Source organism: Athene noctua, chromosome 6 (genome assembly GCF_965140245.1).
Source record: "Athene noctua chromosome 6, bAthNoc1.hap1.1, whole genome shotgun sequence".
NCBI classification, from domain to species: domain Eukaryota; kingdom Metazoa; phylum Chordata; class Aves; order Strigiformes; family Strigidae; genus Athene; species Athene noctua.
The window spans coordinates 42,616,651-42,630,851 of record NC_134042.1 but is presented as its reverse complement, the minus strand read 5'-3'; positions in this window follow the sequence as shown (position 1 = coordinate 42,630,851).

The window sequence follows — 14,201 nt, the reverse complement described above, 5'->3', positions numbered from 1 at the left end:
AAAGGGGAGAAACTTGTTGCACCTCCTTCTGAAGCATGATGTAAAATAGAAATGATCAGAAGTGGGTACTGAGCTACCACAGGGGCTACTTCAGAAGAGTGCTTTAAAGATGCCTGTTTGTCAGAGCCCTAGGTGGTACTTCTCTGTGTTTGCAGGATGAACCTCAGCCAATAAAACAACTGTGCGGCACTCATTTTCTCCTTTATTAAAAGACTTCTGGCAGATAATAGAAAATTATCTCTTCAGACACTGCAGAGGGGTTTTACTGCACTAGACAGTATAATAAGATACTTTTCTGTTAAATTATTGAGAGTATTTTTTAAATAGTCTTTTGGAAAGTCAGAAGGCTAAGACCCCAAACATCCCTCATCAATGTTATATACAGATTCACCTCCAAGACTTTTTAAGAGGAAAGACTCTCCACACCCATTAATATAGAAAAGATTCCAACTATTTCCTGGGGAAAAAAAAAATCAAGGCGCTGTTCTTTGGCCTGTAACCTGCATCTTTCTGCTATATTGATTTTTTTGTGGGCTGAGCGAGCTGAACAGACTGGCTGAGTTGTCACAGGAGCCAAAGCACTGAGAAGGGATGGGGACCAGGGAAAGAAGGAGGAAGGGGGCAAGCAGGGAAGTATGCAGCTGTGTCAGATCGCACCTTGAATTAATAGATGCTTTACCATTGGTTTCTATGGAGGCCAAGAGTGTCAGGGACAGATGTGGAGAAGGTCAGAAGTCCAGGAATTTCACAGTTCCACATGGAGAAAAACAAATAATGGAAGTCCCCAATTCCCCTACCTGCTCTCTCTTTCCTGACATTAGCTTCTCAGACCTGGTCAGCTGTATTCCTCTTCACTGTTTCTTCATTACTGAAGGCAGTTGAGAAAATCAAGCAGCACTTGCAAGTGTGGATTAGTGAGATTCATCAGGGCTTTGCTTTAGTTTATCAGGAACTCTGACACATGCTGGACTGTGCCAATTAAGATCCAGACATTACTCTTGATGGCACCTGGCAATGAAATACCAGGATATGCTGCCTGCATTCCTTTATATAGACAGAAAAAAGAGCATTTTCTTGTACAAAACTACTGCGTACATCCCAGGTCATCAACAGAAGAAATTTATGCACCAAAAAGGCTGTCCTCTGCCTGGAAAACCACAGCTACATGTGGTTTCTTTCTCTATGAGAGCTTATATTTCAGAAGAGAGATGCACTGTGATTTAGCGAACTGCCTTGTCTCTAGCAAGACCAATATCTCTCTGTATTTTAGTTCAGGGGGGTATTCATCACTGCAGTTTGTCAGTGCTTTGTATCATGCTATGCAACAAGCCGTCTTAACATGAAATGATCTCTCCTTGCACCTCCTGCCTCTCACACTTCCTGGCACTAATTAGAAAAGTCTGACACAAAGTCCTGTATGTCGCATATTTGTGAGACTTGGAACCCAGCTCAGCTCCACATTTTACAACGAATCTCCCACATCTCTAATATCTCAAAGCAGAACCACAGCTCCTCTTAACCCTTAACCTTTGGCATGTTTCAAATCCAGGTTTTGACCAGTGTGCCAAGACTGTAAATCAGATTAATCATATATGAGGCACAGTTTGAGAAACTAAGTGGGTGTTGTTTAGGTTATTAGGAGTCCTTCAAATCATTTGAGAGCCAGAGGTCTTTTGGGTTCATTATATCCTTCCAAAAAGTTGCCAGCTGGTCATACTTGCCCTGGACTGTCACTACAATGATATTCTGTAACTGAGCATCTGATTCTTTTATTATCCAGTAGTGATGTTTTTTTGTGTGTCATTCCAGATTTTATTTGGTTTGCATGGCAAGATTTTGGTAGCAGGGGTGCTACAGGGGTAGCTTCTGTGAGAAGCTGCTAGAAGCTTCCCCCATGTTTGATAAAGCCAATACCAGCTGGCTCCAAGATGGACACACCACTGCCCAAGGCTGAGCCCATCAGTAATGGTGGTAGCACCTCTGGGATAACATATTTAAGAAGGGGGAAAAGTTGCTGCATGGCAACAATTGCAGCCAGAGAGAGGAATGAGATGTGAGAGACCCAGCTCTGCAGACAGCAAGGTCAGTGAAGAAGGAGGGGAAGGAGGTGCTCCAGACGCTGGAACAGATACTCCCCTGCAGCCAGTGATGAAGACCATGATGAAACAGGTTGTGACCTGCAGCCCGTGGAGGTTCATGGTGGAGCACATCTCCACCTGCCACTGCTGGAGGACCCCACACCGGATCAGGTGGATGTGCCCGAAGGAGGCTGTGACCCTGTGGGAAGCCACACTGGAGCAGGCTCCTGGCAGGACCTGTGGACCTGTGCAGAGAGGAGCCCATGCTGGAGCAGGTTTACTGGCAGCACTTGTGACCTTTTGGGGGACCCAAGCTGGAGCAATCTGTTACTGAAAGATTGTACCCTGTGGAAGGGACCCATCTTGGAGCAGTTTGTGAAGAACTGCAGCCCACAGGAAGGACTCATGTTGGAGAAGTTTGTGAACTGTCTCCCATTGGATGGACCCCATGCTGGAGCAGAGGAAGAGTGTGAGGAGTCCTCCATCTGAGGAGGAAGGAGCGGCAGAGACACAGGATGAGCTGACTGCAACCCCCATTCCCAGTCCTCCTGTGCCACTGGCAAGGAGGAGGTGGAATAATCAGGAGTGAAGTTAAGCAAGGGAAGAAGGGAGGGGTGGGGGAAGGTGTTTTAAGATCTAGTTTTATTTCTCATTATCCTACTCTGATTTGACTGGCAAAAAATTAAACTAATTTCCCCATGTCGAGTCTGTTTTGCCCATGACAGTATTTGGTGACTGATCTCTCCCTGTCCTTATCTCAACCCACAAGCCTTTCACTGTAATTCCCCTGTCCAGCTGGGGAGGGGAGTGTTAGAGCAGCTTTGGTGGGTACCTGGTGTCCAGCCAGGGTCAACCCACCACACATGTAATGAAGATGAATATAACTACCAAATATTAACATGGCCTCAGAAACAGGATTCTGAAAGCTTCCGAAATCACTGCTATATAAAGATAGTATCCTACCCTTAGGACATAAAAAAATACAGCAGTAACAAATCAACCTTCTCTGTCATGGTCTGTTTCTTGGCATTTGCCCTAAATGTGTTATCAAATATTGACAACAATAAAGTCTCTGTGTGTGGAAAGGATGGGTTACAGTCCCATCTGCTTTAAATGTTTATGCCTTTGCTGCTTCTAAGAGCAAAGGACTGAATTAGTTGCCCCAACTAGCCCCTTGCAGTTCTATGGCCTTTATTAGGAAGTTCTCACTAATCCATGTATATGAGGAGCCATTTCTTTCAGGAGTGCTCTTCCTAAGACACAACTATTTCCTGCCTAAACTTTGCCCTAGTTTGATTTTTTTTTTTTTTCATGATATCTCCATGTGTGGAAAAAGATTTTCTGTTCAGTCAAGGAGTTTGTCCTTAGTCCCTCTGCAGCTGACTTGAAGCCTTCAACTTCTGTAGGCTGCTGATCAGTGACCATGTAGCTTGGTATTTCTAGGAAGGCAAAATCGGCTGATGTGTAAAAACCCACAAGAGAGTACGCAGAATAGGTCATTGCATGTATATGTGCCTACTGGCATGTGAATTCAGCTTTGTCTGCACATGCAAGTGCAAGGATTTGCAGACTGAAGAATGCAGGAGCCTTTGGGGTACAACTGTCCTATTTTCGTCTTCTGTTGCTACCAGTCTGGCCAAGACTTGAACTCAGGAATGAGCAATGGTTATGAGGAGTGAAGCACCCCCTTTCCTATATTAAAATAACTTCTGCCTTATCTTGTCAAAGTTGTATAATTTGTATCACCATGTCACCAGCCAAGCCACAAACAGACCTTCCAAACTATGAGCTCAGACCACAAATCACACTCATTAAGGCTTCAAATTTTTGCAGAGTACAAATAAGGAACTTTGTAACCATTTATGCCTGTGTATGAAACCTCTACAATTCAGTCATCTTTCAAAAGCTATCTCAGACAGATTTACAGAAGTTGGCATCTCTGCTATCATAAATGAATCACTGACTATAACATCTTTATTAAGTTTATACATCTTGGCCCTAAAATAGCAGTACTATGTGCAAAATCAAGGTCTTGGAGAGCAATGGAAGTGTTTTCACAGTGATCCAAGAGGACGAGGGTGATCATCACATCAATAATGTGCTTCAGCAATGGCAAAATAAAGAAAAGTGTTAATCTTAAAAGTGCACATGGTTTGCACCTCCCCCAGTCAAAAATATTATAAATTCAATGTTTTATTAAATAGTTTTCTGCAGGGGAAAATGCTTTGTTGATAATTATGAAAGAAATATTAGTGCAAAGAAAGCAAGCTTGGTATAAGTTAATGTTCACAAATTCTTACTTGTCTAGTAGGAAAGGTTAGTTAGAGGATGATAAGTTTAAAGACTGATTAGGTGTGTAATTGTGGTGTTATTATGTTAATGGTTTTGTTTATTGTTAAGTTATCAACAAATGATTAAGCAATTCCCTGCATGAATGCTAGAGGTGAAACAGTCTGCTGGAGAAGTTTTTTGGGTAGCAAACCTACATATTATCATCACTTCTTTGTGGAGTAAATATTGCTGTACTGGCTGCTTTTCTCTCAGTTCTCACAGGTGGCAAAACCACAGATGTTGAGCCGTTCTGCTTATAGCTGGTGTTGCTTCATGGACTGACTTGGTTTGAGAAGGCTGTTTATTTCAGTACAGCTTGATTCACCAGTTAAACCACTGATCAGGGCAGCGAGGAACATCTTTTCACACAGAAAGGCATCTTTGGCGAAAGAAGCAGGCTGGGTCTATGTGAGCTTATGCTTAACACTTCAAGCCTGAAAGCTCTCACAAGTATGGCCCACTTGTGCTGGGCTTGGTTAAGCTATATGGCTGGGCACATTCGAACACATGCTGCCTGGCAGTCAGGCGTCTCTCTGCTGTGCTACAGGCTTGCTATTACGCTGCCAGCAGCCCTGCTTTTGGAGGCTGCTGTGCTCAAATTTGAGTCTCCTAATGCAGGGCGTGTTAATGGGGTGGGTGGCCAGAGAGTCTTTGGATGAATCACCTCTGTCCTATCAGCATATGGCCAATAACTCGATCACATCTGTGCAACAGTGTGCATGTGCCTGTTCCATCATGATATGATCCATTGGGATACCTCAGGTGTTTGGTGTTTTTTCTTCTGAGGGCTTTTTTATTTTTTCTTCTTCCTATACCCATTTGTTTTAAATCTTCAGCTTTTAGGAGGTATGCCTTGCAGAATACTTCCTGCAGAGTTCTGGCTAAACACAGCTGGGCAGAGTACTGGGTACTTCAGTCTACAAGGATATAAAATGTTATGACAGTGATGGGTTTGGGGTGGGGGTTGTTCAGTTACCACTATGGATGCCCAAAAGAACTGAAGAAAGATTTGGTCTCTTTAGCTGTGTAAACTTTCATAGCTTTCTTGAAATCAATACAGGGCAAAATTTTGCAATATCTGAATCTGATCATCTATGTTTACAAACTAGGTATCAAAACAGCCTCCCACATGACAGTGTCTAGACCTGGTCATGGATATTTGACAGAAAGTGTCATGTCACTGCAATTGAGTTTTCCTATAGAAACAATTTGCCATATTGTTCTAGGAAAATAATAATACAAAAAACATTTGGATTAATTTTAACTTTTCCATTTAGACATATTTTAGAACATTCTGGGTTTTCATAATAAAATAAATTTTAAAATGTTTTCTATTTTATTTTGAAAAAAAAAATTATTGGCCTATAGAATTTCTTTTCTAAAAGAGGAGAAACTTAAGCACCTGGAAATGAAGCAAATAGTAAGATTATAGCTGGCCCCTGACAGAAGGGGTCTCATCTAGAAGGCCTCATCTATGTATCATGATACAAAAGACCAATGGATCTATGTAGAGATCATAAACACTGAAATAATCATGAAGCTAATTATCTTACCTCAGTGGGATGTAAATGTGCTTAATTTTAAGTATGCTATCTAGGGGCTTTGCTGAATAGACAAACTAAATAACTTGATGGATATCTGCAAGCTCTAAATAAAGTAACAACATACTTAAAGAAGTAAAGGCATCACTGGGACCCACTGAAACCTGTGTGTTATCACTGAAACAATAGTTCCAGTCACAGTATGTTTTATTTTTCTGTGCCAATGACAGTAATAGCTTGAGTGATTCACAGTTTAATGCACACTGTATCAACCAAAAATGGTATTTACTACAGAATTATCCATCCTGAGCTTAGTTTCCAGCCTGCTTCCAGTTCACTTCCATGTTCTCATTATGAGGTTCTTCTCAGTCCAAGCTGGAACATAATTTGGGCTTGGTTTGGGTAAGTTTTGCTGGTTTTAATTGGAAATCTCACATCAGTTCTGCACCATGTAGGAATATCAGATCTACAGAGACTGGGAGCTGAATTCTAGATGCCAAACTTGTGTAAGGTGGACAGGGAGATTAAAAAGTTTGGCTCTGTCTCCAGGGCAAGTCAGTCCCAGATCTCTGGGGAAACTGTGAAGAATGGTGCCAAGTGAGGTGTGGGTTTTAGTCATCATAATTGTATTTATAAAGCCACCAGGCCACCTGCTCAAGTGCTTGAGTTGCTGCTCAGCTGATTAAAACACAGCAGCCAGGTCATAAAATATGTATTGGAAGAACCAGAACAAGGGTTAAGTTGTGGCATGGGGAAGGAGCAAGCCTCACACTTGAGCAAATACAAGTAGACATAAAACTTATAGATTGCCCTAAATCTGGTGACATCCCTGTCATAGGACAGGGGATGCCAAATCAAAGTGTGAGTTGGAGCTGTGGCTGAGCAGGACTGGAGCTCTCAGATGGCCTCTGCTAGAAGCTGCCAGGCCCCAGCACTGCTCCAGGACTTTCCTCAAACAGCAGCTTTGACCACTGCTGGTCTATACTGCATTTGGTGACTTGCTGTGACAGGTCTCTTGGCACCCCCTCACCGCCACTACAAGTAGTCTTGGAGGGTATATATGTTACTCCACTGCAAAATTATAATATCTGATCTTTCTCCCCAGTCACCACAGTTACCTTTTCATCTGAAGGAAGGAAATTGTGCAGGTTTTTTGTGGTTGTGTTTTTTTTCAAAGGAAACTCAATCAAGACTGAACACTGATTCAGTTCAGAACTCAACCACATCTTTCCTGAGGCTCATTAACAGCCTGTGAGATCTTTTCAGGCTTTTCTTTCTCTCTATGTTTAGTAACTGAAAACTTTAACAGTTATTCATGTACAGTGAGGTCTTGATGTGTTTTCAGAATTTTCCACTAGATGCCTTAAGTGCAGGAACAGCTGTTCATCAAGCAGTACCCAAGGTTTTCCTGAGCAGCTAAAAATTAGTTTACCAGAAAATGACATCTTAATATTCCCAGATTTACTGTAGGGTCAGAATTGACAATACCCCTTTGCAGACAGAGCACTGGCCATGAGCTTTATTTATTACAAGCAGTGGCCTATACGGAAAATCTGAAAATATATTAAAAAAAAAAAAAAAAACCAAACCAAAAAACCCCAACCAAAACAAACAAACAACATTTAATTGATTAGGTACTTTGGTTTTCTTACTTGCTGCACCACTAATTCTGAAAAAAAGCATTCTTGGACAGGGGGAGCTCTGCTCTGCTTTTGGGACAGGTGGGTATATGAAGAAGGAGAAGGAATATAAAGAATTAAATATAATTAGGAATGTTCATTATTCATGACAATAAATGGGAATATCCTGGCCAAAGATAAATAGTTAACATTCATTTCAAGGAAAGGAACTTAGAGGAAATAAGTAGCTTATCATAGACGAAAATAAAAACCAAGTTATTAAAGTAACTCTTATCTATATGGAAGAGGATTGTTCTTGGAAAGAGTGTGACTCAGTAGGCCAGACTGACGTTGTCTTATGCCCTTTGCTTTGGCAAACCAAGCAAGGGCTACATGGAAATTTCTGTTTCATCAGGGACTCCTCAGGTGGCAGAAAAATGAAACCAGACCCATTCTCCTCATACCTGTCCCCCTCTGGGAAGAGGGAATAAAGAAATGCCAAAGAACAAAATTTGGGCTGGCAACATCAACCCTGGAATCTGGCTGAGTCTGGCATCACTTACAGTGCCCCTGAGGCTTCTCTAATATGTGTAGCCAACTCCCTCAACACCTTGTCACCTGTTTCACCCCCTTCCATGTAAAGCAAATAAACCAGCCCTAGGAAAAGGCATGTTCTCCCCGGGGGAAAAACAAAACAAACCAACCAAACAAACAAACAAACAACACTTTCCATAAAAGAAAATAAAAGGAAAGAATTTTGATTTTCTACTCAGGTAGAAGCATTTTGTTTCATGGTAGCACCACAACCAGCTTGTCCCAGAGGACCACAGGAATGGAATCACAGAACACCAGCACAGCAGCAAAGCACCTTCCCAGCTGAGGTGAGCCCTGCTTAAACCCTCCAGACAGCTGTTTGCACCTTTCCAAATCAGACTGCTCTCAGGATATTTGGCTCCAAAACCAAATAATTTAGCACTCCACTTGGAAAACAAATGGTGACATTTTGAGCTGGTTCAGAGTAGCTCTAGGCAAGGCAGGGACAAATTAAGTTTCTTCATTAGGAATTGTTTGTTCCTAAATTTACCTGCAGGAGACAGAGGAAAGGAAGCGTTGGACATCCCCATCCCTGCTCGTGACAGCCATTTCATCTCAAGACAGGACTCAAACTTGAGGCTGATTATGAAGACAGTTGGAAGTATCTTGGAGAAATATCCTTCCTCAACTTTCTTTAAAGCAAGCATGACTTCTATGCCTTGTTTGTTTGTTTGTTTGTTCTTTTTCTGGGGGCAAGAAGTAGTCATTAGCAGAAACTTTAGATATTTAGTTTCCCTTAGCCACAAGATATCTGACAATGAAGAACACAACACCCTCTTATTTCATACTTCATTCTCATAGATCCCTGTCCAGCTAGTTATTCTTGCAGGCTGTGTTGGGTTGAGGAGCTGAAACCATGTTATGTTGCTCTGTAACAAAACTGTTCCCGGTATTTTGTAACACGTAAGTCACCTTGATACATCTCCATTTCCCTAATAGTCCTTTTTCAACAAGGCAACAATTCCAGCTGTCATCACCAGAGCCCGAGAGGGAAATCTCTCCCCAATCCCACCATCTATTCTTTGGAAGACCATCACTGTTGCTATTCCAAATCATTCACCAGCCTGGAGAAGGATCAGTTTTAGGCTGATGTAAGAGCTTCCTACATACCAGTGTAGTGACCTTCCTCCTAAACCTTGTTTGATGGTCCTGTTATTGCTGTGTATTTGTGGCATCCCATTTGAATTTGAAGTTTCTTAACATGTTAAAATCTACCCTTTAAAAAACTGCTTGCCTCCTTTTTCTGAAGACAATGTCCTGAAGCAGGACAAGACTTCCCAGTAGAGATGATCTGATTCTGAACATGGAGCTTTCATGCAAACATTTCCTGGAAACCTGAAAACTTTGGGTATAAATTACTATCAGCTGTGAGCTGATCCATTTATATCAAGGACACCAACAACGCACACCTAGATCATGCACATGATCATTCTGCCAGACATCTGTGATATATGGTTGCAGGAAAGACCAGCCCCTCTCCCTGTAACTTAATAATATACGCACAGGTCAAAAGTTAGATATCTAACTGTTGCACTCAAAATCCTAGGGAATACAAGCAAAGAGATGATGCTTCTGTCATATACCATCTTGCTTTTTATAAACTCAAATTTAACACAATGGATAACATCATTGTAGAAAGTGGAATTGAAATGTTCAGCCAGTTTGCCTACTTTTCTGCTAATAATAAGATCAAAACAAAACAAAAGAAGAGATAAATGAAGATTATTTCACCAGAACATGATATGAATAATGTGTGATTTTACTTTTGTCTTTTTATTTGTGTGGTTATCTCATGCACCTCATTGTACAAAGCTTTTCTTGTTTTTTGCCATGATGTTGATAACTATCACTTCCATATTAAAGGCTCTTCTTCTCTGGTAGGTTACTTTCCTCAAGTTGCCTACAGAATCATCAATGTACTGGTTAATGGAATGAGATATTTGGCCCCTCAGAAATGGAGACTGATACAGATCTTGCTCTGGCAGAACAGAAAATAAATCTTAAATCTGTAGGCATTCTTCTGAGTCTCTTCCTCTATCACAAATAAAGAACCACTTGAGGGATATTCATGTATATGCACATCTGTTCACTCATCCACTTTATTTTGCACAATACAAATAACTGAAAAAAAATCCAATTTATGTTACTTAAGTAGATAAACATTTTTTTCTTGAACCTCTGTCAAATTGTAGATCGACTGTATTGTGGCATTTTCATTTGCAGTATGCTAAGCAGAGTATATAATCATGTTGAATATAGAGTTGAATTCAAACCAGAGGTTTCCACTTGATCTTACAATCAAAATTGAAACAGAGAAAACCATGGAGTTTTTTGCTCACAGAGTCTGGGCCACCTCCATCCGTGGAGACTTTCAAAACATTTGGACAAATGGCCTGAACAACCTGGTCTGATCTCAGAGCTGACTCTGCTTTAATCAGGAGGTGGGAGTAGAGTCCCTTCCAACCTGTATTATTCTACAATGCTATAATACCAGAAAACTGAAAAGTGTTTCAAAGAAGTTGTGGAAATGGGTAACCAACAGAGACAGAGCTGGAAAATATATTATGTATAAGACTGTTTAAGCATGATTTTAAATAGGAAGTGATTCGATAGATACATCATGACAACCAGGTGGCACTGATACCCAAGGGTGCCCCTTATTGCTTACAGTTGGATAAAAAGTTTTTTGCAGAAATGTTTTTGTAAGAGGGAAAATTCCACAAAAAAAAAAAAAAAAAGCAGAATGTGATTATATAAATACTTGGAATTGGAAACACAAATCTTAGCAACAGAGGAACATAAACTTCCAAACTAGAAATGATGATAGCTCCGGGATTATTCAGATCATTTCCATGGTTATTAAACCTGCTTCTTTATTCTCTGAGATAATTCCATAAAACTATTAGGGTGGTAAACATACACGAAACTTCATCTGCCATTACCCTAAGCGACTCAATTGTTTGTTTTTCAGCTACGAAAGTGGTAAAGAAACTGTACAAGTATTCCTTCACGTAATTTACTATCCTACCACCATCTGCTACGTTTGGCACTGAACGTGTAGCTGAAATCCCTTTTATAAGTGTGCCCTGAACCAGGAAGCTGATTCAGACCAGAACCAATTAGCATTCCCAGCCTTTCACAAAGCACACAGAAACAGAAGCACACACACTAATTGTGCTTGCACTTTACAAGTATTTGTGTTTTGTAAGCATGAATGTGTTGAGGAATCTGGTTTAGCGTGTAGCACTTCTGTCCGACACAGCAAATCACTGATGCCAGTGATGAGAGGCAGAAGCACAGTGGATGGAGACATGTGAGGACCGCACAACTTCTCACTCATGACCGGTGGCTGGGGATGGAGCAGTAGCTTCATGGCAATACAAATCCCTGTGTCATGCACATGTGCTGCCCATTGCTGCAACTGAATGTGAGCCACCCTGGGTCAATGCTAAAGAGTTCATTTAGAATTCAAGGCTGGATCCCCAGCTGCTGCAAATCAGTGAGATTCCCGTATTTCCTATGGCTCTGCAGCCTCCACCTCAGCAATCCCCTCTTGGATGGTGGGGTCTTGCCCATTTCTTCTCTGCTCTGTAGCAGTCATGCCTGACGGATGGCACTTGGGATTTTACAAAATTTGTGAGACATGTTTTTGGCAAGTAGTTCCAATGAAACCTAAAGTGAAGGAAATGCAAACGGACAGCCACAAACTCACTCCAGCTCCAGTAGTCTTCTGAGTGGTTTGTGAAGGCAGCTCCAGGCTCTGGTGTGGCCATTCAACAGGGAGTAATATCTCCCACTTTCTTAGAGAGGTGTTGGGAAACCTCTCTTGAGGATGTGGAGTAAAAGCAGATTTGCAAAGCATTCATGGTCTGATTCCAGGAAAACTTCTTCTGTAGAAAACTGTAAGTCATCCTCCAGACAGACCTCTTTGGATGAGACCAATGGCTGACTGAACATGGTCAGGAGGTCACTGATAACACGAAGATTAGGAAAATCAGTGGCACCATTTTTTTTAAATCTACTTTGGCAGATGTACAGGTTGGGGTTTTTTTCAGTTCTGACATACAGTGGCTTATTGTCAGTGAAAAAGCTTTAGGGTTCTGCTAATTTATTAATTAAACATGGGAACTACACCACTTTATGAGAAGTGAATATCTGGCATTGGGAAGAGAAGGGAGGGAATATTATCCTTGGAAAGAAAAGAGAAAAGAACATGCAGATCTCCTATTTAACAAGAAACATCAGAGCAGAAAGCCGGGATCTTCCCCATCTGCTGATTCTAAAGGAGAAGAAATATGAACAACAATGATCAAGTCTGAAAACACCAGAATCAAAAAAAGTGTTAATAAAGAAAAGCTGTATTTACCTGTTTAGGAAGAGGCATTGACAACAGAGGGCAGTCTCAGTAGACCCAAGTGATTAAAGAGAAAATTGTCACACTGAAGTAGATACTGCACAGAGGGCTTTTGGGGAGGGAAGAAGGGTGCCAGACGTATGGGGGATTGCGATCTAGATGGAAATCATTATAAAGATGATACACAAAATCTTTAAAAACCTTATTCAAAGGTAGTCTGCTGTCAAACTGGAAGGTCATATCATGCGAGCCCCATAGGAATGGAGAGTACATGTATAACATTTGTGGATGACATCTTACTGGAAATCTCATGAGAATTTTTGAAGACAGGATTAGACTTCAAAATGATCACAATAAATGGGATAAATGACCTGAAATCAATAATATTCAATACAGATGCTGTATTTAGGAAGGAAAATTAGAAAATGAAGAACATTTGACTAGAGCATGGTACATCAGTAAAGAATCTGAAAATTTTAGTGGATTGCAAAATTGAAAATTAGCAACAAAGTGGAGATCCTAGAAGAATAATAGATGTCCATTTTTGCTCAGCACTGGTGGTAACTCACCAGTCTAGTCTGGGTGCTGCATGTAAACACCACCACAGACCAATGACAAAAATGACAAGCAGATAAAAAAGCATCATGCCTATAGTCAGACCTTGGGGTTTTTCAATCAAGAAAAGAGAAGTATGAGGCCTATAGGGAGGTAATGGAAACAGAAGGTGTGTAACAGTTTAGAGTATAAAAGGTTATTCTGAAAGGGGTAGAAATCAATTGTTTTTCATAATGACAAGAGACTGGTGACAGAGAAAGGGGCTAAGTTTGCAAGAATGGAGGCTTAGATATTAAGCAAGTGATTTCTAAAAGGGAGCTAAGGATCTCTAATATAAGGATAGGACAGTCAAGAGAAGGAATCCTCAAAAGTGGTAATTGTTAAAGGAAAGGAAAAGTTTTTGGGACTGGGAAGGACGGGAGCTGTCTGAAGCTATTTTTGCTTGTAACTATTCCATTCTATTCTAATATAAATGTTATTATTAGGATTTCACTGTTGGTTTTGGCCCTGCTGGCTTAAGAGCAGCATCTCCACACATATCCTCTTTGTGTTTCACATTGGTGGAGTATAGATTAGTACATAGGCAGGGAGAAAACAGCTCCTCACTGATTGCAGTGCATATTTGTGCAATAAATAGAGCCTCTGACTGCAGGTGTACTACCAAGTGCCCTTGTGCTTTGCTTGGCAACTTACAAAGACAAGATGGAGGTTTCTGTAGGTTCAGGTTACCAGGAAACATTAGTGTCAGTATGGATTCGTTGTTCATCGTGCTTCACCATCTTTGCTGAACTGCCACAGAAAGCTCTCGGCTCTTTGGGATTAATGAGACACCGACATTTTATCTGACCTCATTATCCTCCTATTCTCCACCTAGCAGCCTCCTTTGGTCATTCTTTTATTTGCCTGCATCACATCTACTGTAATAAATGAGATGTCTTGAATAGGCAACCATCAATTTAGGCGCTACCGGCTTTTCCAATATGTGAGAGTTTTGTATGTTTACAGCATGTGGATAAACATTGATAGCCATCCCATTGTTCTGTTGGTTGGAGGGAGCATTTGTCATTGAGATTTATTATCTCATGAATTAAAGAAGTGGGTACAATTTGTCAAATATATTTATCTGTTT